The following is a 17068-nucleotide window of genomic DNA, read 5'->3' on the forward strand; positions in this document are numbered from 1 at the left end:
TATATTTAAATGGCAGGGCCAAAAGACCATATGACCTAGTATACCATTGTTCTTGCTCTCTTGGATCTGAAATACATTTGACTTAAAAGACCTTTCTGGCTGCTTTGAGGAGGCTGCTTAACAGAAATTGCAATTTATATTCCTGAAAATCTGTCTGACATTCTTTGGAATAATGAAGGCATACATGTGAATCATATGAAAAAGAAATTTTACCAAAAAGTCCTTCTGGCCCTATGAGTCCAGAGATCTCTTCCTCATGTCCCACGAATGCTGCCTTCACTTCATGAGTCTCAAATAGCCACAGGGACTATGGGTTATATCCTTGAGTTATATCCTCGAGTTATATCCTTGAGCAACTTCTTTGCTTATGTTTTAGAAAATGTGCTTCACAATCTATACCATATCGAGGATAGGCAAAACGATTAATCCTACATAGTGCCAAGGCAGACAGGGAAAATCAATTACTAAATAAAACCTTTATTAATGCAAACATGAGCATTCACACAGACATAAATTATTAGCTCTTGTAAGATTTTCATATTTACATTTTTACTCAGGCTGCCATATTTAACAGTATTTAAAGTTCGATAATCTCCAAATCTTAATTCCACATCTAGTAACAGTTGATCAAATATCAATATCCCATGGGCAGAATAAGATCCCCTTTTCTATCTTCCCATAGAATTAAGCAAAATATCTACATTATAAAGTACTTCTTATTAAGTACTGAAAAGAGTTCAGTGTTATATATCTGTCTTGTACACCAACTGCAAGTTCCTTGAGAGCGAAGATAATGTCTATACATGTCTGGCACATAATAGATGCACATTCGATATTTGTGAATTAATTAATGAATTCATCTTTGTATCCCAAACACCTAACACAATATCTGGCACATAATCAGGTATTCAGTAAATATACTAACTACATGTTACACAAACCCTTATCAGTGGGTTCTGAGCTTTGAGGGGTTCAGCCTACCATCACCAAAGATAGTTATGGGTTTGCTTTTTACATCAACTGGTCTCCACTCTGATATGGTGGCCTATTTGCAATACAGCTCCTTTATCCCTATTAGGGATAAAGTCTGGCTACTAGATTGTGAGTTCCCTGAAGACAGAACTGAGTCTTTTCATTTTTTTTTTATTTTTTCCATACTATAATTTAAAATGTATTTATTGCATCATATTCTTTGGCACGTATAAAGTATATGGCATCAAGTATATGGCTCAGTATGGTTTGTTGCACATCATAGTAAAGACAACTGCAACACAGGGAAACTAGATCCAAGGTGCTGGGTCTAAGAATAGGATGCTCTCTTGGCCTCTGCCAACTAGCCATAACCTTTCATCTTCATCTCTTTCTTCCCTGTGTTCCTAGCGTTAGTTCTTCACAGGCACCTTTCATTTCCTCTTCCTATGTTTAGATCAAATTCTGTTTCTTCTTCAGACATAAAATCTTGAAGGTGTAACCTATCTTGCCTACTCCTAAGTCTCTGAGGCTAGTTGCTACCATATCTTCCTACATAAAGAGACAGAGATTTTTCCATTAGGTGTATTTTCATTTTATTTTCACCCGCAAACCTCTAGTATTGGGGCCTAGAGAAAATGAACCCTAGCATTAAAATATAAAATGTTAATCGAAGAGTTCAACGTAGCCTTACTTTGTCTGAAAAGAGTTCTCAGACAAATGAACACTAATGTGTAAGGAGATAATATACATACACACACACACACACACACACACGCATGCACAACCACTTCATGAACCCTGCAGCAGGAACCGTGTCCAATCCCAGAAAAAGAGACGGCACTGTGCTGCTTAAATGAAAAGGAAGAAAAAAGGCAAAGGGGGAAAAAGTATAATCATCTAAACTTTTAAAGACAGCAATTTAAGCAAATTGCCATATCTGCTTTTAGAAATGAAAGGGGAAGAAAAATGCTCATTTCTTTTGAAGTAAAATTGCGTAGGTCAATGGCTGTGACAATCCTCTCAATAACCACTAACAAAAGACCAGTTTGGGTGGTTAGGGAAGCCGCTCAATAGCAGGTATTCATTGAATCTTGGAATAATTTCGCTTACCACAAGCTGTGAGAGAGAACCAAGCCCTGTGTAGAACACAGCCTGCTAGGTAACACATCAGCAGCCGAGGTGGAAAAATAAAACCCACAACCACGTATTTCTTGAGCTTTATCGCATGATTATTTACTCAAAGGTAGGGAGCTGAATGTGGAGCCCATTTAAGGCAAATGAACAGAAACACATATACTGGATCGCAGGCGAGTGTACGTCTATGATTGGTTTGCGCCAGGGGAATCCTTATGTGTTATTTAAGATATTTTATTTTAGATGAGAGAGTGGTAGTTTCTGGACTACAGCTTCTGGAAACTAGGTTCACTTACTCAAGAATGTACTGAACACACAGGGTACATGGAGCCCAGTAACTATCTATTCCCCAATTTTGGACCTATACCAAAACATATCATGAAATAAGCCATCACACCAACTAGAAACAACTAAATAGTTACAAAAATACTGTCTACAGTATAATTTACATAAATAATAGTGGAAGAAATGAGAAGTAAGGATGAGTTACTTAGGGAAGGTTTCTTGGAAAAGGTGTGGCCCAAGTAGGATGTTAGAGAAACTGTGACATGTAACCTCGCAAAGTAGTTTTCTGTTGTTTTAAAATAACTGCACAATTTAACTAGGTTGACTAATGATTAATTTGAACTACGCATCTGAGCATGGACAGCTTTATAGTGCACAAAGAAGCCTATATATCAGCCATGCCTACTTCTATCACTATCTGTAATACCTCATTTAATTTGTCCTGTATGGAAAAGATGATATGGTCTCCTTCCAGAAGGGGTAGAGGCATAACCACTGTGGAAAATGGTGTGGTTGTTTCTTATGAAATTAAATATATTGCAGGATGTGGTGGCTCATGCCTATAATGTGGCACTTTGGGAGAATTGCATGAGGTCTGGGGTTTGAGACCAGCCTGGGCAACATGGTGAGATCCCATCTCTAGAAAAAAATTGAAAATAAAAATCAGCCAGGTATAGTGGCACATGCCTATAATCCTATCTACTTGGGAGGCTGAGGCAGCAGTATAGCTTGAGCCCAGGATTTTGAGACTACAGTGAGCTAGAGGATTGTATCACTGCACTCCAGCCTGAGAGACCCTGTCTCCAAATAGAGAGAGAGTTACCATATGACTTGGGAATACAAGTCCTAGATATTTATCTAAGAGAAGTGAAAATATATGCCACACACAGATTTGCACACAAATGTTCACAGTAGCTTTATTCTTAAGAACCCCAAACTGTAAATGATCCAAATGTTCATCAATGGATGAACGAAGAAACACATTGTGGTCTATTCCCACAATAAAATACTACTCAGAAACAACAAACTATTAAGCCAAGCAACAATGTAGATACATCTCAAAGCATTATTTTTAGATTACACCTGAAAAGCCATATATATATATGAAGCATGACACAACTATATTCCATATAATTTCATTTAAAGAATGAAATTCTAGAAGAGCTTATAAATAGCAACAGAAAGCAGATCAGTGGGTGCCAGGCACCAGGGGTGGGGTGGGGAAGGTTGACTGTAAAGGGGCATGAGGAGACCTTTCGGTGTGATGGGAATGCTCTTGTCTTTATTGGGATTGTGACTGGAGAGAGGAAAACATATATTTGTCAAAACTCAGGCCAGGTACAGTGGCTCACGCCTGTAATCCCAGCACTTTGGGAGGCCAAGGCGGGCAGATCACCTGAGACCGGGAGTTCGAGATCAGCCTGGCCAACATGGTGAAACCCTGTCTCTACTAAAGATACAAAAATCAGTTGGGCATGGTGGTGTGCACCTGTAGTCCCAGCTATTCAGGAGGCTGAGGCAGGCGAATCTCTTGAACCCGGAAGGCAGAGGCTGCAGTGAGCTGAGATCATGCCACTGCACTCCAGCCTGGGTGACAGAGACTCTGTCTCAAAAAAAAACCAAAAAAAAAAAAAAAAAAAAGGAAAGAAAAAAACAAGTAAAATAAAATAAAAATGTTTATCAAAACTCATCAAACTGTATACTTAAAATTGGTGAATTATTTATGTGAATTATACCTCATTGATCAAAAATAAAAACAATGGATATCAACACTGAAAAACTCTGATATATTTATATACTTTTCTAATTTCATCCTAATTTAGTTTTTTATTTAGATGACTTATCCAGTACATCTTTAGACACTACTAATGTGATGTGTGCCAATCTAACTGAAAATAAATGACCATTCAAAGAACTAAAAAGCTTGTCAGTCCATGGCCTGTACCTGGAGCTTTTCTGGTGGGAGTTCTGCCATCAGATGCTGAGAAAATGGGCGGACTCCTCAGGACTGCTAAAAGTCAAGGCAAGAAGATGCTCAGGCACCACTCTTTGGTAGAATCCACTTAGACACACACCTTTCTTGTCTCCTTGGGTCTCTGTCAACGGCACTGAATCCTATCTCATCTCATAATCCCTCTTGAATACCTATAGAAAGGACTACTTGTGAGCTGAAAATCAAAGGCATATTCACATATTATCTATTTTTTGGCTCCACCATATTCCCACTCTCCTTTCTTTTAATAGAGTGAAACTCTAGCCTTCGTTTAAAGAAGGACTAGAAGTAAACTAGACAATAAGAAATACAGTACTTTTACTAGCTCTTCTCTACTTGATTCTCCCTCTGATTTTTATGCATGTTCTCTCTCCTTCCCCCTTTCTTTCCATCCTGTTTTGCTGGCTTTCTTTCCTACATCTCTCTCCTCCATCTGTCCATCTTGTCTGCCTCATATTTGCTTCACAATTATTCTTCTGACTTTTGGTGCATTTCCTGACTTCTGCCTTTGTTAAAATCTATGTATTTTCTGGAGGATAATGTATATGTCATTGTTCCTTCTGTGGCTTTTTCCCTTTTCTTTATTCAAATAACAGAGGAATGAATTTTTCTCAGAGAAAAGAAAGAAGATGAAAGGAGGAATTAGGTTGAGACGAGAGAGCGTGGAATGAGAGAGGAAGGTGTCAATTAAAAAAATGAACCCCACTGCATCCCCCTCTTGACAGGTGGGGTGAGTGGAGCTGACAGCCGTCGCATTAGCTGGCTTTGGTGGAACCCTCATGCCTTGTGGTTCCCCCGAGCTCAAAAAGAGTGATTCCAGGGCCAGCGGACACACTCACACATTTTTACTTGGTGTTCCAATGCCTCCCCCGCAGCTATTTCTAATAATGGTAATTATAATGATTTGAGGCTTAAGCAGGGCAATTCCGGCCTGAAGGCAGATTGTAATGAAGTAGTCAGGGTGAAGGGAGGGGAGAGGGGCTGCAGTGGGAAGAGGCTGGATGGGGCACTTTCAGGCCTTCAATAGCTTTGTCTAGTCAAGTGCAACCAGGATGGCCTCATCTTTTGAGCCCAACGTTTTGACTTGCAGGATATTCAGAAGCCAGTTTCTGCTGGAGATGGAGGATTGCTCACATCCATAGACAAGCCACAATGACTCCTGAGCAAACAAACTGCTTGCTCTTTGTGCCGGCAGCCTGTGGCCTGTAGTGGCTACTGCTCTCTCAGCTATGGCTTGAATCACATGCCTCACGCTTTGTCCAGCCCCTCCCTGTTCCCTCACCATAGATAATACTGTCTTAAGAGCCTTGGCCAGAATCCAATTACTGCTGATATACATCTTCTCTTGACTCCAAATGACTCTTTCTGCCATTGAAGGATACCCCGGAATGTTGAAAACTTGTCCTGATTGCAGAGTTAATGGTCATGTGGTCCTCAGCACTGACGGAATGGCCTTAGGGGGAGCCTTGATGGGTCTCTCTAGTCATCAGTGTTACCCCACCTCTCCCGCTCTGCCCTTATTAAAGCCATTCGTTCTGAAAGCTAAATGAATATGTTTCATCTTCAAATGCTGGAAAACAATAGCAGGCAGCTAGCGATCTGTATAGAACAATGCTAGCTTAATCACTACTATTCTCTTTCCTTCTCCCTCTTTCTCTCTCAATTGCTCTCTTTTCAGCTTTGTTCCCACTATCATCAATGAGGCCTTTATATACAACTCCCTGATTCTGTACTCATGGAGCACATACATGTAGGCACAGACCAATACCAATCTATACTTACATTAAATCTGTGACAGCAAAAACATACATGTTTTATAGACGCATAATACATATAACTTAATCTCATATATAAATTATGCATATCTAGGGATATTTATTTTGGCCCTTTCTAAGCAGTCAATACATTCTTACAATGCCAAGTGTAATGGATACTTCTATCTAAACAGTTCATTTTACAAAAGCAAGATTTTTTCAAATAATTGTGGTGATAAAAGTATGAATACATTTACATTATCAGTGCATTATAGATGAGCTAAAACTACAGAGCACTATAGCTTATGCAGTATAGTGTAAATAACTGCATAATACCTATAATCAAACAAATTAAGCATTTACATTAAATTTTAGCTGGAGATGTATATTTTTGAAAGTGCATTATAGAAGCATTTGGAGTATTCTTTGTTTCCCTTTTCATCTTATCTATCCAGCTTGGAAAATAGTAAGTCATAATATTATCTCTTTATTCCATACTTCTTTACTTCAGAGATATTCCTAAAGTAATAGCAGAAAGTTAGTATATGAATATTCCCTCTCCAGATCACAGTACCATCATATAAAATTTCATCTTTCTATTCCTCCCCCCTTGCATGCTGTCCAGGCACTTAAGTAAATATAACCACAAGAGAAACAACTGTTCAATATATCAAACAATAATTTTTACTCATTGTCATGCTGTATTATTAATTTTATCATAGTGTATATAATTCATCACCACAGAAAATTTAATACCATATTATCCTCAGGGCCTATACTATGTGTGACATACAGCAGGCACTCCATACATGTTTGTTAAGTAAACCATTTATATCCATTTCATATATGGGGCAAAGAGTACTCAATCCATAACTTTATGAGTTAGAACTTGGTGAGTAATGGCAAGCACACTATCTGATGGCTTGCAAAACAAAAATCACTTTCAGGGAGAAATTCAAATTGTGAATTAATTATTCAGACAAGAAATAATAGGTTGTAGCTGACTAATTTAGTATTGTAGTTTTTATATTTTCTGTATTTTAAAAATGCAAATGAGTTATTCACAGAAGTTGATTCGGGTTCATTGTATACAAGAAATGCTTCCTTCAAGCCATTACTGGGAATCTGAATGTTCAGTAACATACTGCTTACAACTAAATTCTTGGAGAAAATGAGAAAGGAGATAACTCCAAAGTACATAGTGGTAGGATCCAACGTATTTGAAATGTATGTAGAGTGCACACCCACTGAAATCACATTCATTCAAATGTCCATTAAAATCACAGTCAGCAAACATGTAGTGAAAAATACAGAGCACACATACAAAATGAATCCACACTTACACAACATAGCAATATTTGGTACGTAAATATGTGCACGCATACGCCAAAGCCCAGCAATCCATTTGCTAATTAGTCAACCACAGAAAAAAATTAGTAGAACATTTCTGCCGATTCAGTAAACACAAAAGGGTCTGTTTAAAAAACAAATAGTTTAATTGCATAAAAGTTGTTTTCTTTTAGTCGGTCAAGTTTAGCATAAGATATAAAATGATTTAATGCAACAGAAAAAATCTTACTTATAATTAATTCAAATATAAGACTGTTAAACATTTTTATTAAAAATTTTAATTGGATATATTAAAAACTTAATTTCCCTGTTTCCTTAGTCCCAAATTAAGGTTTCCTTTACACTTGAGCTTTATCATCTAGTCAATACGAAGATAGCCTTACTTATGTGCAAACAGGTAAACAGGTTTTAGTATATAGAACAAAAACATACTACATAGTATACCCAGTATTCCTTTTATGTACCATCAATATACTGTTTGAATTTTGCTATTCAAACCTCCTTTGGGCCTCCTTTGAAACAGTATAGTCCTATGATTTTTTAAAAATGTCACAAAGACCTGTCTCATACCCAGCAGATAAATCCTCCTGTGCAAGGGTGAAAGCGACACAGGAAATAAGGCCCTATGTACCCTTGGTGGTTCACAGAGATGCACAGGACCCAAGGTTCCATGGTCCATCAAGCAGGAGGGACCCATTGTGTTGATAATGGCACTCTGTCCTTGTGGGATACAACAATGAATGAGTCACAAGGTCCGACATCAAGAAGTTCTCAGTCTAGTGGGTGAGTCACAAACACCCTGAGAGTGATGGGATCCCTCAACAAGAATGTAGAATGAGATCCATGCAGAGCCAGTCTGAAGTCAGAACTCAACAGAAACATCAATATCTCAGAACCTGGTGAGAAAAGATGCCCAATAGGGAGAATAAAAATACCAAGGATTACAGAGGTCAAGGGAGTAGAGCTTCTGAGAAGTCATGAAGTATCAAATACTGCTAAGAAAGAGGCTCAATAAGATCAAGACTGAAAAATATACATTGCATTAAGCAACTGTGGAGTCCTGGTGACACTGACTAGAAAAAATATCAGTCAAAGATGGAGACAAAGGAAGACCAAAGTGGGTTGAGGAAGCGTAGACTTCTGTCTTTGAGAATTCAAACGACATAAAAAAGAGAAAGACTGTATATAGCTAAGAAAGATCCAGTCAAGGGAAGGTTTCTGTAATTTCTGTCGGTTCTCTAGGTTGGAAGAGAATGTCTGTCGGCTACAGAGAAGGAAACATCAAAGGGCATGACAGATAAGACAGGAGGCTGGTATGAGGTGTACAGGTAGAGGAATCATCTTTATGCAGAACAGAGAGATTCTTACTGAGAAAGGAGAAAAGAAAAAAAGTGTATTAGGTTGGTGCGAAAGTAATTACGGTCTTTGCCATTAAAAGTAATGGAAAGACCTCAATTACTTTTGCACCAACCTAATAGATACATTTGAAGAAAATGTACGGAGAGATTGAGAAAGTTCAAGATTAAAGGATTCCACTTCCTCCATGACCTAGAAGGCAATGTCATCTGCTAGAAGGAGATTGATTTCAGGAATTAAGGAAAGGGGAACATTTTTAATAGTCCTACAGTCACTAATTTCTCTAAAAAAGTGAAAACATTAACTGGCAAAACTGAGAATCCAGGTGAAGTTGGAGAACAGGTATTTGGGGTGGCACTAATCCTCATATTTGTAGAATTAGGTACACGCAGTATGAGTAACCATCCTTTTATCAATTCCTTACTTCAAAAATAAGACCATGTTTTAAAAAGAGAAGTTTATTTCTGTTCCAATTACCTGTGGTGAACATCTCCCATACCTCAGCACCAATACAGAATGTTGGCTTCACTAGCTCACAAAGCCAACAGTGTAGCACTAGAGAAAGAATACAAGACTGGCTTCCACACTTGCTGGGAAAGGCTGGTGCTTCGTGCATCACTGTCCAGGTTGTCCGGGCCCTCTCCCCAACATTGTCCCTGTTCTTCTGGCTGCCCACTGTGTAGGAAAGTGCCTGGTAGTTGATGCACTGTGAGGGCCTGAGCACTGACCCCTCTCCCACCTTTGAACTCCCATCCCACTGGTGATGCTGGAAGGTCAGGAAGCTTCATGGCAGCAGGGGCCCAGGCGATACATAGAGACCTGCAGAGCTCACACAGGCCGCCGAGCTCATGCTCACTTCTGTGGCAGACTTCATAAGGCTCCGCTCTTTGACTGGCGTTGAGTTTATGTGAAAGTAATTAACAGTAATTAATCCTTAATTACAGTAATTAGCCAAGTCGCAGTAAATTAAACCACATCTGGAGCAGATGAGGGCTTCCGAATGGGAGGCAAAGAGAGGCGACAATCGGGGAGATGCTGAATTCATCTGACAGCATCTGATTAAGTCTACCTGTTGCTGGCAGCCTCATTTGCATGTTGTTTTTGTTTGCATTTCCCAGTAACCCTTTCAACGGCATTCACAGTGTGGACCTCTTGGTCCCTGCTTAAATACCAGTTAGGCAGCCCTGCTGCCACAATATGAGGGAGTCCCTTCATATCCAGCAGGGTGGTTGGGTTTGCCCGGGCTTTATTTATGTTTCCCCCACTCCCTTCTAACAAACAAAAATATAAATAGCAGGGACCTCATCAAGTGACAGGCTGAAATCAGAAGAGAAGCCAAGAGAGTTTTTTTTTTTTTTTTTTTTTTTGGCTGATGAAAGGAGAAGATGATATGAGCCATTAACATGTCTGATGGGAGTAGGGAAGCAGAGGGTAGGAAAATGGCAAAAGATACTTGCAAAAATAGGTCAAGTAGGTCATCCTCTTATGGAGAAGTCCCTAGAGCCTACAGAGAGGGAGTCCAGCCTGCAGTAGACCTGTTGCCCATATGTCAGAAACACAGACACAAGCGTGCACATGCATGCACGCGCGTGCGCCCATACACACACACACATAAACACAGAAAGCAATGGCAAAAAAACACTGGAGTCCTCCATTTTTCTGACCTTATTCTGATGAATGCTACCCCTCTATGCATTATGTTTTTGCACATTAAACAACGAAACACATGCACATGAAAGAAAATGTAAACATGCAGTAAAATATAGTGATAAAAATAAAAACTACCCAAAATGCCACCATCTAGAGATGGGTGATGGCAAATCTTAAAAAGACAAAAAATATGGCAAAATACTGCAAAAGAATAATTATTCTAGTTGCTTCTTTAGCACCAAGGGGACAGAACTGATTGAGTTCTTTTGACTTTGTGTCCTGTCTCTGCTCTGGTCTTGATTAAACTTACGCAAAGCAGTACTTTTCCTGGGTTGTGAATCTTGGAGGTTGCCCTGTCAGACTGGTGAGATCCCAGTTTAGCTGTGCTAGCTAAAGCAAGGAGAACAGAGAGAGCCATAGATACTTTTGCTTAGTAAAATCTTTCTTTGAGGGTAGGGACTGGAGTATGGAACCTTTTCAGAGGAATGAGAGGGGCTTGTGACGAAAGGGTAGAGGAGGGAATACCTCCCTGCAAAATCTTACACAACTAACTAATGTCATAAGGCCGAGGATGAGAAAGTAGCACTTAACTGTTTCATCCTCATCACACATAAAGCATTCCAAAGACCCATATCTCCTACTCCTGAGGTGTGTGCTGGACAGGTCAAGACATCCATATGACTGGCTTCTGGGCACACAGCAGCATCACCAGGCCACAGATAAGGCAGGAGCTTCAGGTAACTGATCTGCACCAGTCTATTGCAATCTCTTTCCCCAACAATGCCACCAACTCTGGGACTAACTGTTGATGGCTGTATTCTTGGAATAGGGCAGAACTAATTGACAAGAAGTGGATTCACTAACTCCATGCTCTAACCAGCTGATCCACCTGCCATCCCTAACTTCCACTGCCTTCTGCTACTCTCACGGTGATTTATGGTGGCCTTCAGATGTCCTGAAGCCCTCCAGGGTTTACCCCAACAATAAATGGCTCTGCTGTTTACCAGCTATATAACACTGGGGCAGGTTTAGAAACTAAGTCTGTTTCTAAATATTTGAAGTGGGATAAAATGGAATCAACATCATCAAATTATTGGGAAGATTAAATGAGACAACGAATATACAATGCTTGCCACAGTGCCTGATGCATAGGAAATATTCAGTAATGTTTGCTTATTATATTAATTATTGTTATAATGATTTTTATTATCTGTCTTTTGCTTATTATACTTATACTGAGAAGCAGTACAGTGTACTGATCAAAAGCACAGACTTTTGAGTCAGACTGCCTGCCTAGGTTGATTAAATATGCCACTTATAAGCTGTGTAACCTTCAGCAAGTTGCCTAACCTCTCTAGGACTCAGGTTCTTCTTAACTGTAAAAGAGAGATAATAATATACCTACCATATCTACTTCTTTCAAAAGGTTAAATAAACTGCCTGAAACATGTTGAGAATAGAACAAAGCATATACCTGTAGTAAATGCCAAATAAGTGCTTCCTATTAGTTACATATATGTATATGTCTATATTATGTATATATACATAGTTACACAATATCTTTGAAATCTTGATATCCATATTAAAAGTTTGTGTTAATTTGCATAAATAAATTCTTAAAAAATGTTTTTGGATGATAAAGATAAGGGGAAAAAGGAAGGAAAAAAAGAAGCACAAGGATAAATAGCAGAAGGTAATTCAGTAGGCAGAATCTGTCCATTTCATAGTGAGCAGATCTATCAATAGGTTATCATTTAGGGAAAACTCACTTCATATCAATAAAGAGGCTCAATTTGATACAGGCAATCTAAGATTAATTTCCTACTCACTGTAAGAATTCAACCACATATTTTTATTTTTTACTTTTTTAAACCTCTGAGGTTAGTTACCAAGTATTCCTGGATGCTGCCTTGAAAATTCTGCTTGAAAATGCTTGTCAACCACCTTTATTCAGATGTCCTACAAAATGTACTGAAAAGAGAAGTGGCTATTGCAAGTTGAACAGAGAAGAGTATAAACGCCTAACACAATGCTGAGGAGCCTACCAGCAGTAACCCTACAATTATCTTGTGGTTTCCTAGAAGTTATAATGAGCTGGCCCACTTGGCGTATCAAATTCCTCCTGACTGGTTTTGTAGTTCTCACCCATGCAGAGACACAGCTCTATGAAGAAAAATAACAGGCCATTTAAACTGAAATATGTTGCGGTGGGTGGGGAGAATATCGGGAAAGAGATGCATCCTGCAGTTAAAAATTACTCAACCGGTGTTATAAAGTTAAAAACCAGAGGCCCTGAATAAAAAAATTTATATATATGCATTTTTGGGAAAATAAACAATTCTTTGGCTGAGAGAGCTTCCCTCCTTCTGTTGAATGAAGTATGTTTAGTTAACATTAATGCCCATATTTTCTGCATTTCTTCCAATTTCATTATTCTGGCCTTGTCTAAATCAAAATACATTATAATTCTGAATAATGGGCTATCTGCTGCCTGTGGGGAAATGTTATAATGATAATAAATAATTTCTGAAAATTATGAATTACTTCTATCCTTTTGGAAAACAAGCAAATTATTGGTTTGCACAGGAAATGGGAGCACATTTGTGCAGAACCTTTTCAACACTTGTGGGCTTCTTGCTGACTTCTCCAAGAAGCAAGGCCTAAAATGGTTCACCAATCTATTTCTCTCTCTCTCTCTTTTTTTTTTTTTTTGTTAAGACAAGATCTCCTTTGTCACCCAAGCTGGAGTGTAGTGGCGCGATCATGGCTCATTGCAGCCTCGGTCTCCCAGGCTCAAGCAATCCTTCCACCTCAGCCTCCAGACTAGCTGGAACTACAGGCACATATCACCAAGCCTGGCTAATTTTTTAATTAAGACAGGGTCTACTATGTGGCCCAGGCTGGTCTTGAACTCCTGGACTCAAGCAATTCTCCCACTCTGGCCTCCCAAAGTGATAGGATTACAGGCATGAGCCACCACGCCCAGCCTAGCTCACCTCTCTTAACTATAACCATACCAAATGAAGAATGAATAGGAAGGCGCTATCTCCACTTTTTGTTCATTTGTTTCTTTTCTCATAGCCTCTGCAGATGACGAAGGGAGCACACAAATGTAGACAAGTCACACTAAAACATCAATGAGGTTAAGAACCTCCCACTCAGACCAGGGATAGATAACTTTTCACAAGTACTTCCTACAGGTTGGGAGAGGGGAGTACTGCCTGCTAATCTGGAGGCTGGGACAAAGACTTCTGGTGCACAAGCAAAAAGAAGCCTTATATACCATTTACCTGTATCCAAATTTCCAGCAGCCAACGATGGCGAAGAGCCTCATAGCAGATGTGGCAGTGGCCGCCACTTCCCATGACAAAGGGAGGTAGGCATGATTCATCTCTAGTGCATGGGGACGGTTGCCTTTTGCCCCAAATCAACTCAAGACCCCTTTCCACCATATGTCTGTATGTAACTCTAAATGCATCTCTAAGACTTAAGAATAAAAAGCCACTGCTACCTGGCAAGTGGATGAGGCAAAAGAGAAGATATACCCCAAAGAACTATAGCACTCTGCTCCAAATTACAGAACTTTCTAAACTATGTTAGTACTTACAAACTGTTAAAATCTCCTGTATAAGAATTACATTCCTCTGAATTATAACCTGATTTAGTTTTATTAATGTGACACAGTGAATGGTAAATAAAACTACTTAGGCATAATCCCTGTCTTCTAGAATCTTACAATCAAAAACAACAGAATTGTAGAGATTTTCTTAGATCATAAGGCAGATATTAAGGGCACACATTAAATGAATACATAAATTAAGTAAGTTAATTACTGAATTTCATTACATGTTCATTATGAGCATGCCAAGGGGTGAGTGCAATAACTCAGGAGATGCTAAAGGGTCAAAATCTTCATCCCTAGGGGTGTGTAACTTAATAAAGACAAAGCTTGGTGTTGAGCTCCAGCAAAACCATAACACCATATTGCACTGCTCAAGCATCTCACCAAAATGAAGTGATCAAAAATAGTAGCTGAGGGAACACAGAAAACCAAAGCGAAGGTTTCTTCCTGCATTATGGAAGCATAAGTGAATCTCTTGGGGGTAAAAACAGCACTAAGACAAAAGCTGAGCCCCAATTCTGCCTCCACATGAAGGGATTCTGACAATGCCATTTCGCCTAGAAGTGCCTCTGGAACCTCGATGTTCCAGACGGGCCTCTAGATCCCCTAGATGTGCTTGGAGAACTCTTTTTTGAAGAACTGTAAAATTGTTTCACAGTGTGAGGTACAGAGCTGCTTTTACTAGTAAAACATTATTTTGTCATTATAGGTTATAGGAAATACTTATCTTCCCAAAAGACTTTCTAAAGACCATTTTATACTCCATAGACCTCTATTTTATACTCAATAGATGTCAAGCGTAGTGCTAATTCAATGTGGTAAGTGGCTATGCTTACAATTTTATAAAATTCCCTGATGTGGCTTTAGCATGAATCTATTTATATCCCAGATGTGACCAGGATGTTTTGGTTAATTCATTGGTTCCAGCCATATTTATGGCTGAATGCCACACGATTGAGTAAACTGATCACGTGGCAATCTTTGCTAATCACTGTTTGCATGGCTAAAATAACTGGGCCAGCAGGGTCATTGTCTAGCTATTCAAGTAATGTACAAGTAGACTTAGGAATCATCATTCTCATCCTGTCCCATTTTCTCTACACTAAACCCATGGCAGGGAAAGACCATAGTCTCTGTAAATTTTAATCAATGTATTTGAATCAAAAGATTCTGTTCCTGGAGGAGGCAACCGTGGGTTGACCAAAACGTTTGTATGCAAAAAGAAAATGCTCACAGGTAAACACTGGGCACAAACTCTGGTCATTCCACTATAGCTACAAATTATTTTTAATTTTGTTAAAAACAGATTAAGCTTTTAAGGTTAAAATGGTTATAGAAGAAACCAGGCAGTATAATACTTTTCCAGTAAGATAACATCTAATTCACCCAGGGCAGTCAGAAACTTTCAGTTGAACACAAGAGAAGAAAATTCCAGAAGCTCTAAGGTGGTTAAATTTCATTTCCAAATCCTGGGGTCATCGAAGACTCCATGTACCAACTGAAAAATAAGACAACCAATCCCATCATGGTGCCAACCACTCTAGTTGTCTTGAGCAAGTCACTTATTTATCCATCTTAGCTTTCTTGCTCAAAAATGATGGAGAGCTACACATCACAGTGAGGATTCAGTCATGTAAGCAAAGTGCCTTGAAGACAGGAAGCCAGACATTATAGGAGCATAATTTTTGCCCTGAAATGCATTTGGTATGGGTTGGGCATCAGATGTTTCTGATTTGTGAATTAGTCTGAGAATGTTAGACATGCAATGGTTTAAGGATTGCTAGGAGCAAAACAGAACCATGTTGTGTGTTTATGGGTAATCAGCCAGTTTGGCAAACCACCAGTGGCTGAAACTTGTAAGGAAGCAGAAAGGCGTTAGAGAAGATAAGGCCATGCAAGCAGAAGCAAGTTAGGGGAAGCACGCAGATCAAGAGAGGAGCAAAGAGAGCTGATGTGCAGAACATGGTTACACGGGAGGCCCTTGAATCCTAAGGAGGTATCCCACTGGTACAACTTCCTCCTAGCGTTTCTGGTTAACTATGTGAACACACAGGCAGACAGATCAAGCCGCTATGTGAGGGACAAATAAACATACTGAAGACCTAAAAATGTGAAGTCAGCTGAGCCTCAATTCAATCCAAACCTTTGGGGGCTTATGCACCATTAGTCTGTATCATGGCCTCCAGTCATTTGTCCCTCTAGAACAGGAACTCTGAAAGGCCTGACAAAGAAGAATGGACAATCACAGACGCCGGTTTTGCCTTCTCATTCCCTGCAAGTCTACTGGATGCAGGAAGGGGGTGGGGGGGTTCAAGCTGCCTGCTTAGGAGCTTAAACATGACAAAGGATTTTCTAATGAAAAGCTAACCCAGAGATTCCTCTTTTTCCTATGATACCACAGCATTCGTCATTCAAAAACTGAAAAAGGACCCACCTGTATAGGCATCTTTAAAAAGACAATAAAGGGATCCCAGCAATTGTCTGCAGAGTACATTGTAAAACACTCCGCAAGTTATGTAAACAGCCTGGATGTTACACTGCCTCTCACACCTGGAGAGGCAACAAAGATGAATGCTGCATATTTGCCTGAAAGAGGAATACAAGAAAGGAAGAGTGGTTTAGAAATTGCAGACCATTCCCCATTTTAATGAGGCACTTGAGTTGCTTTCCCCTCATTTTGTTGCTACTAGAATGGGCACTAAAAAAAAAAAAAAAAAAAAAAAAAAAAAAAAAAAAAAAAAATCTGCAGCTATTGCAATGGGCATCTGTGAAGAAAACTAAGATATTAGACATGAAACGTATCATTAACATTGTCTAGACGCAAGCTTGTCCAACTGTGGCCCATGAGCCACATGCGGCCCAGACCAGCTTTGAATGTGGCCCAACACAAACTTACAAACTTTCTTAAACCATTATAAGATTTTTTTGTGATTTTCTTTTACCTCATCATCT

The 17068-nt window shown here is 39.3% G+C and overlaps 1 protein-coding gene and 1 long non-coding RNA gene across 12 annotated transcripts in view; both read right to left on the reverse strand.

Annotated features, from left to right (window-relative positions):
• The window catches only part of PBX1 (PBX homeobox 1), a 326500-nt gene that overhangs the window by 144109 nt on the left and 165323 nt on the right, over window positions 1-17068 (reverse strand). The window lies entirely within an intron of this gene.
• Window positions 12326-17068, reverse strand: part of LOC104003535 (uncharacterized) — a 28509-nt gene continuing 23766 nt past the window's right edge. Inside the window, exon 2 of the long non-coding RNA XR_001710744.4 lies at window positions 12326-16702. This is a non-coding gene — a long non-coding RNA (uncharacterized LOC104003535). The remainder of the gene's footprint in view (window positions 16703-17068) is intronic.

Source organism: Pan troglodytes, chromosome 1 (assembly GCF_028858775.2).
Source record: "Pan troglodytes isolate AG18354 chromosome 1, NHGRI_mPanTro3-v2.0_pri, whole genome shotgun sequence".
NCBI lineage: Eukaryota > Metazoa > Chordata > Mammalia > Primates > Hominidae > Pan > Pan troglodytes.